Here is a 10163-nt window from a genome sequence, read left to right on the forward strand (position 1 = left end):
AAAAAAAAAAAAAAAACCTTTTTTTCTTTCTTGTCTATAAAGCATTGAACCCCCCTGTACACAACTCACTCCTTTTAAAGAAAAAAATTGAAATGTAAAGCTGTGTAAGATTTGTTCTTAAACTGTACAGTGTCTTTTTTCGTATAGTTAACACACTATCTACTGTGTCTTTAGATAGCCCTGTCCTGGTGGTATTTTCAATAGCCACTAACCTTGCCTGGTACAGTATGGGGGTTGGAAATTGGCATGGAAATTTAAAGCAGGTTCTTGTTGGTACACAGCACAAATTAGTTATATATGCGGATGGTAGTTTTTTCACCTTCAATTGTCTCTGATGCAGCTTATACGAAATAATTGTTGTTCTGTTAACTGAATACCACTCTGTAATTGCAAAAAAAAAAAAAAAATTGCAGCTGTTTTGTTGACATTCTGAACGCTTTTAAGTAAATGCAATTCTTTTTATTAAAAGAAAAAAAACCTTTTTTCTGTAAAAAAATTTAAGAAAAGACAAACTACAAATTGAGAGAAATAATTTGCAGACCATATAGCTGATCAATCTGGAATTATAAAGTGTGCTCAAAACTTAACAATAAATAATCCAATTAGAAAATAGGCAAAAGGCATGAGTAGACATTTGACTAAAGAGGATATATGGATGGCAAGTAACCATAAGAAAAGATGTTGAACTTGCTAAGTCATCAGGGAATGTGAATCATAACCACAATTAGATAATAATGTATCAGAATGGCTAAAAAGATGTAAAAGGGTATGGCCACTCTGGAAAAGAGTTTGGAAATTTCTTATAAAGTTAAAGAGACAGTATATACTTACTATATGACTAAGCAATTGCACTCCCAGACATTTCTGCCAGAGAAATGAAAACCTATATTGGCCCAAAAACCTGCACACAAATGTTCACAGTAGCTATATTTATGATAGACAAAAACTGAAAACAACCCAGATGTCATAACTGTTGGTACAACAACTTGGAAATAACACAGGGGTATTATGGTGAATGAAACAAGCAAATCTCCGAAAGTCATTTATATAACACTCTGGAAATGGTAAAATGATAGAAAAAGAACAGATGAATAGTTGGTTGGGCCAGGGACTGGAAACGATGTGGGATCTGTATGATTCTAAAGGGAAGACACGGGAGTTCCGGTGCTGATGGAACTGTTCTGTATCTTGACTGTGGTGGTAAAGTCCATGAATCTAGATCTGTGCTAAAATTGTACACATCTACACATACACAAATGAACGCATGTGAAATCTGGTGAACTGAATAAACTCTAGCTAGACCATTGTAAAAAAATAAAATGTATCTATGTATATAGTTGGAAAACTCTGTTCCCATTTTTGAATGCTCTTGGTGCCTGGCCACATCACATATTATGAAGCTAATTAGGGGGGTGGCAGGGCAGGAAGGGGTTATGTTATTTCAGGTTTTAACCCCCACCCCATGTCTTTACCGGGAAGATGAGGTCCTCTGTCTTATTTATTATTTATTTATTTATCTGGAGAATCTCAGACCTCTGTCTTTTAAATTGGGAATCCCTCTTCTTAGTGAAGTTCCATGATCCCGGTGGTCACTATACTTTCCAAAATTCTCTTAAACCAGACCTGCTGCAAAAGATGAAATAGGAAATGTATCAGCTTAAAAGGAAAAAAAAAGGGAATTTCTGTGGCTTTTTGTAGACTTTCCATTAGATGAATTAAGATTGTCATTACAGCCAGCAAGGAAAAGTACAAATGATTTATACATGCTTTCGATTCATCCCCTCAGTAGGTTCTAAAGTCTCCATCAGCCTTCAGAGAATCTCAGACTCATCCAAGGTGAGGTCATCATTTCACTTTGGCGCCCCTAGAGAGCAAGTTTTGTCAACTGTATGTCAGAGAAAGGGCCCCAAGGGGCAGGATCCAAGCTAACCGTGTCGAGATGGTGCCAATGGGTCTTATGTCATTACTTAGAAGAAAATTATTTTTACAGGAGACTGTCCCTAGCAAAACGTAAAGTGGCTTTTACTTTAAAGGAAAGATGCCAGCCTCTAAGCTCATCCTTTAGCTGCCTTCTACGTAACAGAAGAAGTTGTTAGTATAGTGAACAAGCCAGAACAGGGATGTGAAAGCCAACTGTTCTCGGTGCCAATGATGAAAAGTTCAATGGGAGGTGTAGTCTGAAGCCAACCACAGGATGTGGGAGATTAGAGAAGAGCTCTCCTTCCATTCAGTCCCATGACAAAGTATGTTGTCTTCTTTCCTTGGAAAAAGAACCACCAGATACTTCTCAGAGAGATGCTACGAAGACACTTCAGCCCAGAACACAAGTGAGTCATGGTTTGTACAACTCAATGGTGCTGCCAGCCGCCTCTGCTTTCCCTCACAGTTTTTGTTTTCTTGGTATGATAATTAGTTGTTGGCACTATGAATGTGTCTCCTGGGGGGGGGGGATGTGGGCACCTGTTATTTCTGGAATGAGTGTTCTGTGCTTCCTATTGAGGTAAGCTGTTCACTCAGAGTCCACGTGCTAGCTAGCATCTCGTCACCTAGCCCAGAGCCCCTCTGCCCTCATGCTGCGTTCTTGCCAGTCCAAGATAAAGGAACATGCTTTTTAGCTCCCATGGCCCATCTTCTGCTGAGTTAAACAGAGAGCAAGCTTGCTTGAGGAAAAAACAGGATTTATCAAAAACTTGAAGGTTATCTTCCAGTGGTTCCCAACCTGGCCCACACATTGGAATCTGTTAAAATCTCCTTGGGGTCTTTTAAAATTTAATACCAATGCTTGGTCCTACCCCATAGCCATAGGGCTAGCCAAGGTATTGGCGTTCCTTCAAAGCTCCCCATGTACTTCTAATGGGCCACCACTGAGCTGGTTTATCAAGGTCATTCTAGATGAATCTGAGACTCACAGAGGCTGATACCTTGTGCCAGGGTCCCCTGACTTATTAATTAATGTGCCCTTATTTGAGTATCTGTCTTCTAGATTCTGAAAATCCTTGAGCACCTGAACCATGACGGTGATATTTAAATCCACAGCGCCTACCAAAACACACGTCTGACGAAGGCAGAAAGCCAGGAAGAGAAGGGAAAGCCAGAATCTCTTCCTCCCTTCGCTGCACAGCCTCGCACTGAGAACAATTTGTTAAGATAAACTTGCTATGAACTTTTTAACCCTAAAACTAAGTCATTAAATATCAGATTCCCCAAACTTATGACCCGTTCATTTTTGTCAAAGTTCCATGAGTCAGATGGCCCCCCAAGTCCCAAGACAAATGATGTTACCCTAATTAATCCAGCTGTTTGAAGCTAAGTGCCTGACCTTGCTCAATACCTCATGCCTCACTAAGTTCTCATTTTGTGGGGTCTCATTTATTTCCCTAGTTAAACTTGACACTTTCAAATTAATAGCCTGCTCAACATGGTATGTCTTGCTTTGGTATTGAGACTCCAGAGTGAGGGGAAGAATTACGGGAAGTGTGTGCTGTGATGAAAGAGATATAGGCCTAGAGCCTGAGGGATCTCTGAGGGATCTCTGAGGCCTCTGCGCGGAGTTCCAGAGTGTTCCCTGGCTTTACTGGCTCTATCCACCATCAACTGGGGGCCTTTCACCTGCTAGTCCGTTGGAGTTCAAGTTAACTCCACCCAGTGTGCTGTAGTGTAGGAACTCAGAACCGGGGTCCTGGAATTGTGCCACAGATTTTCAGTACCCAAACTATGTCCCCACTTTAGTGCATGCTGACCAGCTTTCCAAATGCCCACCTCTCATACCCACATTCCTTTGCCTGAGAACTTTCTCTGGACCCCATGTCTCATTTTGCGGCAGACTGGAAATGCCAGAGAATGCATATCTCTCCTCCCCAGCCCTACTGTGGCCTTCGACTCAGAACTGACGGGAATGGGGGTCTCTGGGGCCCATGGCCCTCTAGTGCAGGAATGCCAAGACTCATGCTGAGTTTTCCCCAAGAAGAACCCCTGACCCCTGCCAAGGTGTTACCTGGCTTTCTAAATCACCGTTATTAACACTTTCCCTTCCTACACCCCTTCCTGCTTCCTTGCTGGGGTTTCTAAGCGTTACCCCCAAATGACTGAATCCTAGTATCAAAGTCTGCAGCTGGGGAAATGCGAGGAAGACACAGGGGCCCTATCAATTTAAAGGCATTTGATTGCAGGAGAGCCATTTAATCTCTCTGACAGCAGCTGTCCTCAGAGGTAAAAAAAGGGATGGATTTTGACATCCCATGCTGTCATAGCAGCAGGCAAAGGCTGCCTCCTGGGGCTGCCACAGCCTCCCTGAATAGCCTGCCCTGGGTCACAGCGAAGAGCACCCTCCCCACGCTCCTCTCCAGCCACCTGAGCACCTTTGAATTCTCGCAGCTGTGCCCTGTTCTCACTTGCCTCTGGGACTCACCCATGCTGCCCCTCTGCCTGGAACACTCTGCTTCCCTCTGCTCGCTTGGCTCCCTCCAACGTCTCCTGTAGCTCTCAGCTTAAATATCACTTCCCCTGGGGAAGCCTTTTCTGACGCCCAGTCTGGGATCTCGTTCTCATTACATGCTCCCAAATATAGTGCTCCATCATGGCGCTTGGCACGCGTGACTGTAAGGCCCATTTACTTCCCCGAGTCTACACTGCCCCCAATCCCTGTCATCACTAGTCTTTCCACTCCTTGAGGGCAGGAACCCAAATTTATCTTGCTCTCTACTGTACCCCAATATCCAGCCTGAGGCCTGCTACAGTAGGTACTTAATAAATAGTAGTTAAATAAGATGTATGCATGTTTATGCAACATTTGAAATGGAGAAAAATTAAAACAAAATGGGCAGCATCTGTGGCTCAGTGAGTAGGAGGGCTGGCCCCATATACCAAGGGTGGCGGGTTCAAACCCAGCCCTGGCCAAACTGCAACAAAAAACTAGCCGGGTGTTGTGGCGGGAGCCTGTAGTCCCAGCTACTCAGGAGGCTGAGGCAAGAGAATGACCTAAGCCCAAGAGCTGGAAGTTGCTATGAGCTGTGACACCACAGCACTCTACCAAGGGCGACAAAGTGAGACTCTGTCTCTTAAAAAAAAAAAAATTAAAACTTCCCGACAACATAGGCTCTGCCCCTGTGGCTTGTACCTGTGACAAAATATGGACTTTCCCCTCCTCAGCTCCTCTCCAAACCCTAGGGAGAAGAGGGTGCATAAAAGATGGGCTTCTCTCCAGCTGAGAGCAGCTTTAATTTTTTATCCTATTATGGGCTAGCATTTCTATTTTTTGAATTTTTTTTTATTTTTAAAGGTGAGAGAGACTCTCACTGTTTCCCAGCCTGGACTTGAACTCCTGGTTCAAGGGATTTTTCAGCCTCTAACGTAAGTAGCCAGGACTATAGGCATTCACAACCATGCTTGGCTTATCACTTTTAACATGAAAATCTTAGAAGTTGGACAGCACTGTGTTAAAGAAATCCAGCCAAATGCTCAGAAAAATGTGGATTCAGGATTTGGAAAAGAAAGGTGAACAGCAAACGTTGTACGGGAGCGATGTCTTGACGCAGCCAGCATCTTACCTGTCAGCTGCCAGGCTCACTGCAGCCGTCCCAGGTGCTGGCCTTTTGGATATTCCTTTGCATTTTGGGAGCCTGATGGGGTTTATCTCAATTATCTCTGGCTCCTCTAGGGATGGGATTTTTATTTTTATTTTTAAAGGGCCACTCCCAACCTTTTCCAACCCTTACCTGTCCTAGCGTCAAGTCCAAATTTCTTAGCATGGCATTGAGCCCTCCCTGGGGCCCAACTTTGCTTACGTTTCTCTCTTGGCTCATCTGTCTCCATCCTGCCCCACACTTGCCCTGTCTGTTTCTTTGCAGGCCTGATGCTGTTTCACATTCCTGGGAAGTTGCCCCTGCTATTCACCTGACCACAGAACTCTTACCCACCCTTCCTCCAATCCTGCTTGCCAGCTCTTATTCATTCTCTGACACTCAACTCAAGCCCCAGGCAGCTTTCTCTGAACTTCCACATTGGAAGCTCTTCTGTGATTCCTCCTGCATTTTCTTCTAGTACAACCTTTACCTATTGAAAATGCGTGTTTGCTGTGCCCCCACCTACTCCATCCTTATAAGCTTTTCCAGAACAGGATCCCTGTCTTATTCACCTTCATCTCCTTAAGGCCAAGCACAGTGCCTAGTATGATTCAATAAATGTTTGTTCAAATATAATAGTCAAGCCCTTGCTTGACTACTAGCATATACACTGGAAATAAATGGCTGGCAGTTGATTTACTAACAAATTCTAATAAAAAGCTTTTCGCCAAATGCTTTTTAAAACATATTTAATAAATTTGCACAGGCTGGAAAGGGGAAGCATCTTAGCTTTTTGAAAGTTCCTACATGGGCAGCACCTGTGATTAGTGGGTAGGGCGCTGGCAGCATATACCGAGAGTGGTGGGTTCGAACCCAGGCCCAGGCAAACTGCAACAAAAAAATAGCTGGACATTGTGGCGGGTGCCTATACTCCCAGCTACTCAGGAAGCTGAAGCAAGAGAATTGCCTAAACCCAAGAGCTGGAGTTTGCTGTGAACTATGATGCCATGGCACTCTACCAAGGACGATAAAGTAAGACTCTGTCTCTAAAAAACAAAAAATAAATAAATAAAATAAAATGAAAGTGCCTATAATGTACACGGACCTCTCATTTTGAATGCTGTTGTCCCAGACAACAAGCCCCCTGTGAAAGGCCTGAGCATAGAGAACGTGTTCCAGTATTGTGCTTCACGGGGCAACTTATTCCTCAGATCTCTCTCGCATTCAAATGTGTGGCAGATACGACCGTGAGTTGATAATTCCTAAGAAGTGTGTGTTCTATTTTAATCAAACTGCATAGGAGTAGTCCTTTGTTAAGATGAATGAAATCTGCACTTAGGTCCTGGAATTCATTTCCGAGGGAGGGGTTAGTCAAGAAGCCTTCCTCTGGCCCCACCCTGGCGCCTGTCCTAAGAGCACCAGAGTCCAGCGTGTCCCTGCCCAGGCCAGGAAAGGGCAGGGCCCCATTCAAAGTTCAGCTGAAGCCCCTGGGGACAGGGGGCTGGGATACCACTGCACTTGCCTCAGCTTTCAGCACAGTTTGAGGTCTCCTGAGGTTGGGTTTCTGGGGCTCTGGCTTGTTCAGACCTGGCACAGTCCCTGCCTTAATAGCAACTTCTTAGTAAGCCGCACACATGCACAGTACCTGCCCCCTTACACAGGTGGGGTACCTGACATCATTTTTGAGATAATTTTCCCACAGCTGCTATTCAGCTATATTGGGGAACATTTGGGCGATCTGACTCCACACTGGCACCCAAGGTGGGTGGTGTATTAAAACTGTGATAATCATTATAGCTCCCTTTATCCCCCTAAAAGCCCTTTTCAGAAGCAGGTGTCCTCTTCCTGATGAGGAAATTGAAGAAGAATGGACAGGCCCAACACTGCCAGGGACCAAGGAGGAGGGGTGAGGACACACTTGATAAACATGCCAGGTAGCATCAGAAATAAACTGTAAAATCGCTTAATGATAATTTAACCGCAATCTTAGAGGAGGGTCTGCCAGACCCCCAAACTGGCTCACAGTGAAGATGGCTGAGTTTTGCCCTGCTTTCTAGCCTACTTTGCTCTAAAGTAGACTATAATTATGTTAAGGCAAATGTGTTTGCAATTTTAGCTCCATGAATAAAAGAATTCACAGTGAATTCTCTGTTAGCACCAGGAATATGGCCTTGAGTGAAGACTCATTATCTCTTCCTGTGAAGTATTATACGATGTCTTTAGATATCTGAAGATCTTGAAGGTCCACTTAGTCTGATGGCCTAATTATTATTGCACTGTAGGCTCCGTGCCTATAGCTCAAGAGGCTGGGATGCCAGCCACATACACGTTCGAATTCAACCCGAGCCCACCAAACAACAATGAAAACTAGAACCAAAAATATGGCCAGGCATTGTAGTGGGTGTCTGTGGTCCCAGCTACTTGGGAGGCTGAGACAAGAGAATCACTTAAGCCCAAGAGTTTGAAATTGCTGTGAGCTGCGATGCCATAGCTCTCTACCTAGTGTGAAAGCTTGAGACTCTGTCTCAAAAAAAAAAAAAATTATTTTACTGGAGTAGGGAGAGCAAGGCTGAGAACAAGGCTTGAAGATAGCCCTTGGGAGAATGAGACCCTCCCAGGGAGTGAAGTGCATGATGGGTAAATAAACCCTGCGATGGAAAGTGCTGCCTTCGCCCATGAAACAAAATGGCTGGCTCCTACCATTTGGCCTTGGATAATATCTGCCCTCGATGGCCAAACTCTGTATACTGGTTAATCGTCCAATTGTCAGTGGCACTTCTGATGCACTTAAGAACTATTCAGATTTGCCCATTTAAAATATACTAGATGCTAGTTCTTTTCTCTGTGTATTGAGGACAGGGTACCACCAATGTCCTCACTCAAAGATAGGTTCCCTGTTGGCTCTACTGGGCCTTACTTGATCAAAGCTCCCTGCACAACACCACTCATCCTCACAAGATATCCTTGAGTGTGGCCTTTTGTAGCTGTTCAATTAACATCATGTTGATGAATGATGCCAGTTAAAAGTCAAAGCATGCTGAGGGCTAATCTCCACAAAAGACTGCAAAGCTACGTCTGTCTAATAAGGGGCATTGGGAAGAGGGCATGACACTGGAAAACATTTGCTTGATACTTTGGTAATCAAGGATTAACATTGGAAGGAGGTCAGGGCATGACAATATCTGTTTTAATTTGCCAATTGGCAATCACAAATTATAGCCACTGACTGCATCACCATCAAATCCCTAGGTGTCAAGTGGCACATCCCTTTCCAGTATTACAGAATCTGCCAGTCCTGCTGGGAATGACTTAGGGCTCTGATTTCCAAGTGAGAATATACTATAGAAAAAATTACATCAATATTTAGCTTAAGCATCTTCTGGCAGTAGGTAATCTTAAACAGAGAGTGTATATATTTCCTATGATCAAAGCCTCATCATGTGTCATTGCTATTGTAAATCCATCAGCCTTGGGTGATGCCTGTGGCTCAAAGGAGTAGGGCACCAGCTCCATATACCAGAGGTGCCAGGTTCAAACCCAGCCCCGGCAAAATAAATAAATGCATCAGCCTCATGTACTATAAATGAGCTTGGGGTTTTGCCCCTGCTGTCCCCCTGTTGGAACTCTTCCCTTGTTAGCCATGTGGCTCTCTCTGTGGCCTCCCTCAAGCCTTCATGCAAAGTCACCTCCCAAGACAGGCTATCCTTGACTACTTTAAAATTTGAGCCTTCCCTCCACCAACCCTGGCACTACCCAAGCCCCTTTCCCATTTTCTTTTTTCTCCATGATCTACTCTATTTTACACCTGCTTGCTCTGTTTCTTGTCTATTTCTCCCCACAAAGACATAAGCACCATGAAAGTAGTAATATTTTTCTTTATTCCCCATTGCTAAAATCTCTGCTCATAGATGAACTCCTAATACATAGTAGTCTTTCGGTAACTATTTGATGGGTGGATGGATGGATAGGTGGATAAATGTGCATGGAAGCCATGACCACTTTCAGTTGTCTGGACCCCAACACAAAAACTATGGTCCAGAATTAAATAAGGACAAGCTGACTTCTCAATTCTTGTTTCTGACTGTTGGTGGTTAAACCATATCTGGTACAAACTAAACATACCATTTCAGTCCTGAATTTCTGTGTTGATCTTAACACTACATGGTAACCTCTCCACTTGTCCAGGACTACAGTGTGATAATGATCCTTGGGGGAAATCCTAGAAGAATAGTATTTTCTCATTGGGTTAAAAGAGATTAAAGTGGTTACAGAAGATGTGTCTGTGTGGGATCTTAAGTCCTTAGATGCAGTTCAATGTAGTATCTGCCCTCAAGGGCCAAACTCTGTATATTGGTTAACCATTCGATTGTCAGTGGCACTTCTGATGCACTTAAGAACTTTTCAGATTTGCCCATTTAAAATGTACCAGATGCTAGTTCTTTTCTCTGTGTATCGAGGACAGGGTACCACCAATGTCCTTACTCAAAGGTGGGTTCCCCGTTGGCTCTGTTGGGCCTTACTTGATCAGAGTTCGTTGCACGACACCACTCTTCCTCGCAAGGTGTCCTTGAGTGTGGCCTTTTGACTAAATCCAAATTTTAT

The sequence above is a fragment of the Otolemur garnettii genome, unplaced genomic scaffold (assembly GCF_000181295.1).
Source record: "Otolemur garnettii isolate 467f Iridium unplaced genomic scaffold, OtoGar3 scaffold00042, whole genome shotgun sequence".
NCBI lineage: Eukaryota > Metazoa > Chordata > Mammalia > Primates > Galagidae > Otolemur > Otolemur garnettii.